The sequence below is a fragment of the Cervus canadensis genome, chromosome 31 (genome assembly GCF_019320065.1).
Source record: "Cervus canadensis isolate Bull #8, Minnesota chromosome 31, ASM1932006v1, whole genome shotgun sequence".
NCBI classification, from domain to species: domain Eukaryota; kingdom Metazoa; phylum Chordata; class Mammalia; order Artiodactyla; family Cervidae; genus Cervus; species Cervus canadensis.
This window is the reverse complement of record NC_057416.1, coordinates 298,681-310,335: the sequence shown is the minus strand read 5'-3', so window position 1 is coordinate 310,335 and position 11,655 is coordinate 298,681. Positions and strand designations below refer to the sequence as shown.

Sequence of the window (11,655 nt, the reverse complement as noted above, 5' to 3'; positions counted from 1 at the left end):
AAACGATGGTGAATAGTAGTGGTGAGAATGGGCACCCTTGTCTTGTTCCTGATTTTAGGGAAAATGCTTTCAATTTTTCACCATTGAGGGTAATGCTTGCTGTGGGTTTGTCAAATATAGCTTTTATTATGTTGAGGTATGTTCCTTCTATTCCTGCTTTCTGGAGAGTTTTAATCATAAATGGATGTTGAATTTTGTCACAGGCTTTTTATGCATCTATTGAGATAATCATATGGTTTTTATCTTTCAATTTGTTAATGTGGTATATTACATTGATTGATTTGTAGATATTAAAGAATCCTTGCATTCCTGGGATAAAGCCCACTTGGTCATGATGTATGATTTTTTTAATATGTTGTTGGATTCTGTTTGCTAGAATTTTGTTAAGGATTTTTGCATCTATGTTCATCAGTGATATTGGCCTGTAGTTTTCTTTTTTTGAGGCATCTTTGTTCCTATACACTAACAATGAGAAAACAGAAAGAGAAATAAGAAACAATATCATTTACCATTGCAACAAAAAGAATAAAATACTTAGGAGTATATCTACCTAAAGAAACAAAAGAACTATATATAGAAAACTATAAAACACCGATGAAAGAAATCAAAGAGGACACAAACAGATGGAGAAATATACCGTGTTCATGGATTGGAAGATTCAATATTGTCAAAATGGCTATACTACCCAAAATAATCTATAAATTCAATGCAATCCCTATCAAGCTACCAACGGTATTTTTCACAGACTAGAACAAAGAATTTCACAATTTGTATGGAAATACAAAAAACCTCGAATAGCCAAAGTAATCTTGAGAAAGAAGAATGGAACTGGAGGAATCAACCTGCCTGACTTCAGGCTCTACTACAAAGCCACAGTCATCAAGACAGTATGGTACTGGCACAAAGACAGAAATATAGATCAATGCAACAGAATAGAAAACCCAGAGATAAATCCATGAACCTATGGACACCTTATCTTCGACAAAGGAGGCAAGGATATACAATGGAAAAAAGACAACCTCTTTAACAAGTCGTGCTGGGAAAGCTGGTCAACCACTTGTAAAAGAATGAAACTAGAACACTTTCTAACACCATACACAAAAATAAACTCAAAATGGATTAAAGATCTAAATGTAAGACCAGAAACTATAAAACTCCTAGAGGAGAACATAGGCAAAACACTCTCTGACATAAATCACAGCAGGATCCTCTATGACCCACCTCCCAGAATATTGGAAATAAAAGCAAAAATAAACAAATGGGACTTAATCAAACTTAAAAGCTTTTGCACAACAAAGGAAACTATAAGCAATGTTGAAAGACAGCCCTCAGAATGGGAGAAAATAATAGCAAATAAAGCAACAGACAAAGGTTTAATCTCAAAAATATACAAGTAACTCCTGAAGCTCAATTCCAGAAAAATAAATGACCCAATCAAAAAATGGGCCAAAGAACTAAATAGACATTTCTCCAAAGATGGCTAACAAACACATGAAAAGATGCTCCATATCACTCATCATCAGATAAATGCAAATCAAAACCACAATGAGGTACCATTACACGCCAGTCAGGATGGCTGCTATCCAAAAGTCTACAAGCAATAAATGCTGGAGAGGGTGTGGAGAAAAGGGAACCCTCTTACACTGTTGGTGGGAATGCAAACTAGTACAGCCACTATGGAGAACAGTGTGGAGATTTCTTAAAAAACTGGAAATAGAACTGCCATATGACCCAGCAATCCCACTTCTGGGCATACACACCAAGGAAACCAGATCCGAAAGACACGTGCACCCCAATGTTCATCACAGCACTGTTTATAATAGCCAGGACATGGAAGCAACATAGATGTCCATCAGCAGACGAATGGATAAGGAAGCTGTGGTACATATACACCATGGAATATTACTCAGCCCTTAAAAAGAATTCATTTGAATCAGTCCTAATGAGATGGATGAAACTGGAGCCCATTTTACAGAGTGAAGTAAGCCAGAAAGATAAAGACCAATACAGTATACTAATGCATATATATGGAATTTAGAAAGATGGTAATGATAACCCTATATGCAAAACAGAAAAAGAGACACAGATGTACAGAACGACTTTTGGACTCTGTGGGAGAAGGCGAGGGTGGGATGTTTCGAGAGAACAGCATCAAAACATGTATATTATCTATGGTGAAACAGATCACCAGCCCAGGTTGGATGCATGAGACAAGTGCTTGGGGCTGGTGCACTGGAAAGACCCAGAGGGATCAGGTGGAGAGGGAGGTGGGAGGAGGGATCGGGATGGGGAATACATGTAAATCCATGACTTATTCATGTCAATGTATGGCAAAACCCACCACAATATTGTAAAGTAATTAGCCTCCAACTAATAAAAATAAATGGAATAAATAAATAAATAAACAGAATAAAACTTAAAAAAAAAATCTGCCTGCAATACAGGAGACCTGGGTTTGATCCCTGGGTCAGGAAGATCCCCTGTAGAAGGAAATGTCAACACATTCCAGTACTCTTGCCTGAAGAATTCCATGGATAGAGGACCTGGCAGGCTACAGTCCATGGGATCTCAAAGAGTCGGACACAACTGTGCAACTTTCACTTTCACTTCCATTTCACTTTTGTGGGATTAAATGAAAATACAAGTGAAAGTTTTTCAGTGATGTTTGACTCTTTGCAACCCCATGGACAATACAGTCCATGAAATTTTCCAGGCCAGAACACTGGAGTAGATAGCTTTTCCCTTCTCCAGGGCATCTTCCCAACCCAGGGATGGAACCCAGATCTCTCTGATTGCAGGCGGATTCTTTACCAGCTGAGCCACAAAGAAAGCCCTAGAATACTGGAGTGGGTAGCCTATCCCTTCTCTGGCAAATCTTCACAACCCAGGAATCAAACCAGGGTCTCCTGCATTGCATGTAGATTCTTTATGGGTAACTTCAGTTAAAAAAAATAATAACTAGATAAATAGTTTTTCTTCTAAATGGTGAAAAAAATATATATTTCTAAACAAACTTCAAGGCAGAGTAAATGCAGTACTAAATAAAAATAAAGAAAAACTTGCTGTGACAGGTAAGAAAATATATTTTTATTAAGTGTAACTTTAATGGAATGACTGAGCTGATATTTTATTCTTGAGCCATGATAACCTCTAAACGGTTCTAAAGCTATTATTTTCTTTGTGTTACATTTTCTGACCCTGACTATATGATTTGATCCAATGGTATCTTTACAGGTACTTGAACTTTTAAAACTCTGGAAAATCCCAGTGAATTCAATTAAGTATAAATCAGTCTTGGACGCATTCCAATTCTAAGACTCAATGAAAAAAGAAAGAAAGACCCAAGGATAAATGTGGCTAAAAGGGATAAAATGTCCAGCTCTTTGCCAATATCAGGAAAAAGATGATATCCTTTCAGGAACTGATACGAAACTTTTTAGAGGTTCTTTGTTAGGCTTAAAACATTCCATAAAAAGAAAACAAAAGAAAAGCACAAAGATATCTCTCAAAATTTCAGCAAGTTGGGTCCTACAGCATGGTCCAATGAAAAGGGCTAAAAAATTGGATGGCATTTTTCTGTTCTGCAATTAGTAGGAAAAGAAGTTACTAGAGACAATTTCCCTGCAAATGGTTAGTTGTTATTTTCCTGTGTCAATGCATAATTTGCTTATCTTTTGATAAATTATCCCAACCTGGTAAATCGTGTTTATATTTGTATTTATGCAGCATGGATTTTATTTTAAAACTTTACAGTGCAACCAAAAACAATCTTCTGAGGAATCAGAAATCTCCATGGAGAAAATGGGTAAACTGTTGAATGAAATAAAATACAATCTTAAGTAATAATGCCGTTTTTTTTTTTTTTTTTGCCATTTAGTGTCAAACTAGATGAAAGAAGAATTTCAGGTCCCTATGAGTGAGTTAAAAAGTCTTCCTTCAGACTGTGAACAAGCCTCCAGAAGGTAAGACTAACAGGAAATATTGAGAAACATGCTTCATCATTGTGTGAATTTATTAGGTAAATAAATTACTCTGAATGAAATAAAACTTTGATTTAATTCTAGTTTTATCACTTAAAAAGGTGTGACCTTGGGAAAATTAATTAGATGTTCTCAGTCTTAATTTCTTCAACTATGAAATGGGGAGTAAATTTCTTGTTATAGTAAGTTTACATGTGTCATATTGAATTATGAGGGCATGGCTGGAATTTGCTATAGGAGTTCCTAGTGTATACTAGTGTACAGTGATATAATCAAAATAGGGTTTAAAGAGGATCATATGGACTACTTCAAGAGAACACATTTTTGAGGCCAGAATAAAAGTGGAAAGAATTGGGCAGGAGGTTGTTTTAGGGCATCAGAAAGAACATGTGTGAGGGGTGGAGAATGATCTAATTTGGGGCGAAGTTTTAAAGTAGAGACAATGGGATCTGTTAAGGGTATCAACAAATTACTTGAGAGGCATATGGGAATGTAGAATACAGTGAAGTTTTTTGTCTGAGCAATTACATGACAAGTTGTATCATTTAATGAGATAGGGAATACCTTTTGTATTGTGGAACCTTTGAAATTTATTTTTTATGTATACGAAGTTGACATCCAATTGTAGATGTCCAAAATTAGAGAGGTTGCCTACACAAGATTGGAAATAAGTGGGGAGATATGTGCTTGAGAACGAAAATTAAAGTGCTTCAGCATTTGTCAGGAAAAAGAGCAATATCCAACTAAAGACCCTAAGGATCCTCAATGTGGTTTGAGAAAATTTTAAAACATTGACCTATTTTTAGGGTTTTTTTTCCTAATCACACTGAATATGTAGAAATTAAGTTAAATGTGTCTCAAGTATTAAACCTTTATTTATTGTTTATTGCACTAGATATACTCGCTAGTGTTAGTTCCTCAGTCATGTCCAACTCTTTGTGATCCCATAGGCTCTAGCCCACCAGGCTCCCCTGTCCATTGGATTCTCCAGGCAAGAACACTGGAGTTGGTAGCCATTCCCTTCTCCAGAGGATCTTCCTGACCCAGGGACTCAGGGATAGAACCTAAGTCTCCCCAAATTGCAGGCAGATTCTTTATGGCCTGAGCCATCATTATGATTTTATAAATGGTGTACCTTTTAAGGAATTCCCTTCTTATCTTCACTTGTTATTTCATTTTTTTCCCCTTAAACTACCAAAGATTTGTATTCCTTTGGGATGCTATCTCTGATTTCTGTTTCATTGATGTAGTCCTACAGTGAAACTCTTAGGTTGTGTGAATATTCTCATAATAGTACTTATTATATGAGTCTGATTATTTTCTGATCTCTTGTCATGTCTCACTGAAGGTAGGAAACTATGCCTTATTCAACTTGGTAATCACAAGATCTATGGCAACTGGACACGAATAATCCATATACATTACTTTAATTGAATGGATAAAAGGTTTGAAACTTATGCATTTAAAAATTTCTCACTGGTAAACTGTTTCTACTATGTGAACTCAGCTCCTGTAGAGACAGGATGGAACCAAGGAACAATGTGACTCACTTTGTCCTCCTGGGCCTCACACAGAATCCAAAGGAGCAGAAAGTCCTTTCTGTTATGTTCTTGTTCTTCTACATTTTGACCATGGTGGGTAATGTGCTCATTGTTGTGACTATAACTGTCGGTAAGACTCTTAACTCACCAATGTACTTTTTTCTTGCTAGCTTATCATTTATAGATTTTTCTTCTTCAGTTTCCCCAAGATGAATTTCAGACTTGATGTTTGGGGAAAATACCATATCCTTTGAATCTTGCATGATCCAGCTCTTTACTGAGCATCTTTTAGGTGGATCAGAGGTCATTCTTCTGCTGGTGATGACCTATGACCGCTATGTGGCCATCTGCAAGCCCTTGCATTATTTGGTCATAGTGAGGCAGAGGGTATGTGTTGTTCTGCTGGTGGTGTCCTGGGTTGGAGGCTTTCTGCACTCAGTAATTCAACTTAGCACTATTTATGGGCTCCCATTCTGTGGTCCCAATGTCATTGATCACTTTCTCTGTCACATGCAACCTTTACTGAAAGGTTACCAGTACTGAAATGGTCTGTACTGACACCTATGTCATTGGCATCTTAGTTGTGGCCAATAGAGGACAGATCTGCACTATAGTGTTTCTGCTCTTACTTATGTCCTGTAGAGTTATCCTGCACTCTCTGAAGAGCCTGAGTCAGGAAGGGAGGCAGAACGCCCTCCAGACCTGTGGTTCCCACATCATTGTCGTTGTCTGTTTCTTTGTTCCCTCTATATTTGTAAATGCAAGACCTGATAAGACCTTTCCCTTGATAAATCTTTGACTGTGTTTTATGCAGTTATAACTCTTATGCTGAACCCACTAATCTATAGTCTAAAAAACTCTGAACTGACTAATGCTATGAAGAGGCTCTGGAGAAAAAAAATGTCATATCAGGCAGTAGATAAATGCATTATCTATCATGACAAAAATAATTTAGCATTAGAGCCAATAATCTTGGAGTGTAAAAGTTTTCATAAGTCTGATGCAAACTTATCTTTACTCTGATTTAATGTATAATTAAAATATGAGCTATATGTTTGTGTTACTATTTTTTATTTTTAATTAGAGGATAATTATTTTTTAATATTGTGATGGTTTCTACTATACATCAACATGAATCTACCATATGTTTATTAACAGTTTCTCTGCTAGAATGTGAACTTTATAATATCTATTTTAACACTGTACCTAGAGATGTAAAATGTATTTATGGTAGGGAGTCAATAATAATATGTCATTTTTTACTGAATTAGATTTTTATAAACACACCATTGTTTACTCAAATTCTTATTTAATTCTTTCTCATTCTTTATTTTAGTCTTAGTTTTTGGTTTTATCTTCAATACTTTTATTGTACTAGTTAAAAATATATAAACTGTCTTCTTATTCAGTTTCATTTGAGTTACATATTACATTTTAGTGTAATATTACTTTTTTAAGTGAAATATTGAAAATATATTGGATAAGAGTACATATAGAAATAGAATTTATGCAACATTCAGCACCTTGAATAAAACTCCTGCTCATCCCCAAACCAGAGCCTCCCAGATTTTTCAGATGTGGTCATTTCACTTTGTTTCTAAAATTCTTTAAGTAATAATCTTTTCAAAAGTAAGTATATTTTCACATATTTTTGCTACTATTTTTGTAACTAACATTGTTAAATAGTAACAAAAAATATATGAAAATATTCTGTGTATACATTTTTCTTTTTACTTCTCAACCTCCTGAAGATCTTTACATGCAAGTGTGTGTGCTAAGTCCATTCAGTTGCGTCTGTCTCTGTGCCACCCTACTGACTGTAGCCGGCCAGGCTCCTCTCTTCATGGAATACTCCAGGCAAGAATACTGGAGTGGGTTGCCTTTCCAGGGGATCTTCCCAACCTAAGGATTGAACCCAGGTCTCCACATTGCAGGCAGATTCTTTACCATCTGAGCCACCAAGGAGCCTCCATACAAGTCTATAAAACTAAATAATTTTTTCTTCATACTGCTTAACTGTGATATAAAGATACACTAACATTGATGCATCCAGTCCCATTCATCTTTTCCTCAGTCTTTTACTCCCCTAAGTTTGGAAAATACCCTTTTGACACATTCCAAAATTCAGTGCTTGGTAAAGATTTATGTTGTATGAAAGTCTGATTAAATAAATAATTCTACTTGTATACTTTAATTACAAATAAATAAATAAAGTTGAATTTGAGCATCTATTCATAGGTTTAAAATGATTTATATTCTTTTCTCACAAATTGCCTATTAAGAAATTTTATATGTTTTAGTTGATTGTTCATCTTTATCTATACTGAACGGCATTTAATTATATACTAAAAAAAAATCTCATTTACTTTGTATGTGGAATTATTATTTTTCTAGCTTGTAATTTGTTTTTCTTATTTTTATACTGTGCAGAACATTTAAAATTTAATGTAACCAAAATATTCTTCTCCACATTTAACTTTTTAAGTATTTTTGCTATTTTATGTTTTATATTTAAAATTTGAAACCATCTACACATCATTTGATGTGAAGTGTTAAGTAGGGATCACATTTCAATTATTACTCTAGATTTCCAGTTTTTTATAAGGATATTTATTTCTCCCCATAGCTTTGGTATTCAAACTATGCAATCAAAAATATGGCATGTGTTTGGATCAAACTCAGGCTGCCATTATGTTCACTTGATCTCTTTTTTCATGTGTAATTTAACACAGAATATAATTATATATTATTTAAAATAAACTTTATATCTCATAAGTCTAGGACTCCTTTATTTAGTATTCCTTATCAGAGCTATGCTTATTCTTACATATTCATACTTTAAAATTAAATTTCAATATGCCTTTCCAGTTAAAACTGTACTTAGTATTTTGAATAGATTTGACTGGGAAAGAATTTGTATCTTCAGAGAATTCATAATTTTTATACACAAACTACATAGTTCTTCCACTTAGAGGTCTTCCTTTATGTTCAAGTCTCCCTATATTTCTAGTTTGCAACTTTAGATTTTTGAATTTGTATGCCACTGTTTTAAACTGGATTATGTCTTCTATCACATTTTCCAAGCATCTGTACTTTCGATGTATGACATCTGTTTTTTAAGCTTTTTAATAGCATGTGATCTTCACAGTACATCCATCATTTAAAAAAAAATCTAAGTTCTATAAATTTTGATACACAAGTCATGTAGTCACTGTCACATTCAATATTCAGAATGTTTCATCATCAGTAGTATTTCTCCATGAACTTTGTAATCACCTCCTGTCTTCATTTCCAAGTCCATTTCCTTTCCTTTAGTTTTGTCATTTTCCAGAATGTCAAATTCAATCATATGGCATGTAAACTTTCCCTCATAGCTTTATTGGGGTATAATTGACAAATTAAAATGTATATTTCAGATTACAGTGTGATGACTTTATACATATATACTCTGTTGAAGTGGTTAACAGTCCACACTTCCAAAGCATAGGGCATGGATTCTACCCCTGGTTAAAGAACTAAGATCCTGCTTGCTCTATGATGCAGACAAAAAAGGAAGAATAAAAAAAAAAAGTCAAGGGTACAATATAGTTTAATAAACTATAGCCAACATGAGCTTCCCAGATAGTACTAGTGGAGTCAGTGCAGGACATATAAGTGAAAGTTTCAGTTCCTGGGTCAAGAAGATCCTCTGGAGTAGGAAATGGCAATTTGCTCCAGTATTCTTGTCTGGGAAATCCCACTGATATAAGAGCCTGGCAGGCTGCAGTCCATGGGGTCACAAAAGCATGAAACAACTGAGCGACTTAGCAAGCACATGTTATGTTTCATGGATACATACACTAAGAGAAAGTTAAGAAAAAGAATAGTAAATATATAGATTTTAATATATCAAAGGAGTAGTACTGCAGGTTAGTGGGAAACAGAATGATTATTCTGTACATGTACTGGGAAAATTCATCTATCCTTCTAATCAAAAAAGTGAAAGTGAAAGTAGCTCAGTCGTGTCTGACTCTTTGCGAGCCCATGGGCAATACAGTCCATGGAATTCTGCAGGCCAGAATATCAGAGGGGGTAGCCTTTCCTTCCTCCAGAGGATCTTCCCAACCCAGGGATCAAACCCAGGTCTCCCTCATTGCAGGCAGGTTTCTTTACCAGTTGATCAGAAAAGAATGGGTATTTCCTCTTCACACTGTACTTGAAAATGTATATCCTATGTGGGTTAAATATGTAAATGTGAAAGTGTGCTCAGCTGCTCAGTCATGTCTGACTCTTTGCCACCTCGTAGACTATATTCTGTTGTCCATGAAGTTATCACAGCAATAATACTGGAATAGGTTGCCATTTCCTCCTCCAGGGGATCTTCCCAAGCCAGCAGGTTCTTTACCACTGAGCCACTTGGGAAGCCCAAATGGTGAAAATGATTCACTTTAAAAAGCATAAAGATAATTATCCTTATAACTTGGGACAGGAAAAACAAGAACTTTGCATAGCTCTTTCATCCTGGATCCACTTTCCATATCCCTATATCATAGCATATGTGAAGAATCTTTGATGAGACCACATTCACTGCTGTATCCAGATGTGAATTCTTCTCATTCCGATAATCTGAAAGTATTTAATTCACCATTCAAATTTCTTTCTGGTTAGAAGATCTAAAGTGTGTTATATTTCTTTCACCAAAGAATAAATGGAACTTTATTGCTGGATTTCTTCAATATGTGCTAAATATTTAGGCCATTAATATTGATAAGTATATGAAGTGAATCCACTTATAATTTCAGAAAATGATGATGATATATTTTGTGCCTCAGTATCTGTATAGTAGGTGGAATTCTCATAAGAAACATGCAAAGCCAGAGCTTTATTAAGGCTGTATGTAACACAATCAATGACCCCAAAACTACTATAGAATCACTAAATTATAAACAGAGAAAATATCTTTCATTTAAGTCAAGAACATATAGATTGCAGAGAATCAGAAAGTCATTCACTATATAAAACAAAATAGTCTGCACTCAAAATGTTATACATTCATTGCATTAAAAAAAATTATTAGATTTAAAGTTGGCTGACTCAGGATGTCTACTGGGATATGTGGTAGGCTTGTATCACTGTAAATTTTACTAGTAGAACTGTTTTTACTGCATCCCTCAGGTTTTGGATTATGGATCAATTATCATTTGGCTACAAACATTTTTTAACTTCCTCTTTGATGACTTCAGTTGTGTTGTAGTGTTTAGCTCAGCCTCCACATATTTGCTTTTTTTTTTTTTTTCCCTTGTAGTTGATTTATAGTCTCATAATGCTGTGGTTGGATAAGATGGTTTATATGATTCCAAACTTCAAAACTGACTGAGGCTTTTTGTGTGTCCCCTAGCATGTGATCCAACCTTGAGAATGTTCCAGTTGCCCTTGAAAATGAAATGTATACTTCTGCTTTTGGACACTATGCTGGTTGTTTGATCTGGGTATTAATATGGCTGGCTATAGGTCATAGGGGTCCTGGGGCTAGTATTGATCACTGGTGGGTGGGGCTGGGGCCTATTGGGTATTAGGACTGGTGTCTTCCCACTAGACGATGAGGCTGGGTCCTGGGACTAGTGCTAGTTCACTGGTAGAGGTGCTGAGTCCAAGGATTTCTGTCTGTAGGGTCTGTGGATCCTTGAGCTGGTGGACGAGACTAGGGACCAGCATGTACCCTGATGAGAGGGCTGAGTCCTGACATAGTCGGCTGAAGCATCTTTATGATCACAGGGCTGCTGTCCACCCACTGGTGTTTGAAGCCATGCCCTAATGGTCCTGAAGCTGTGCCAGCTCACTGTTGGTTGAAACTGGTCCTGGGGTCTCTGGTGGCAGGGTCCAGGATTTCAGAACCTGAACTTGGCCTGCCCGTGGTTGGGGCTGAAGACCAAGTAATCATGGATTTGTTGCCCGGCCCCTGGTGAGCGAGCATGTTCACAGGTGGCTGGGTTTTCAGAACTTCCCACAGTAGCCAGCATGCTGGTGGAAAGGTTGCATCCTTGCCCGTTGATCTGGGGCTTCCTAGGTGTGGAGCTGACTCACCAGTGGTGAGGGCTCCAAAGCAAAGCTTGCCAACACCAGTGTCCTGATGGAGGCTAGCTCCTCAGAATGGC

At 36.1% G+C, this 11,655-nt stretch overlaps 1 pseudogene; it reads left to right on the top strand.

The window, feature by feature from the left end:
- The first annotated feature begins 5,503 nt into the window (after positions 1-5,503).
- LOC122432267 lies at positions 5,504-6,544 on the top strand (annotated as a pseudogene).
- The last annotated feature ends 5,111 nt before the right edge of the window (positions 6,545-11,655 follow it).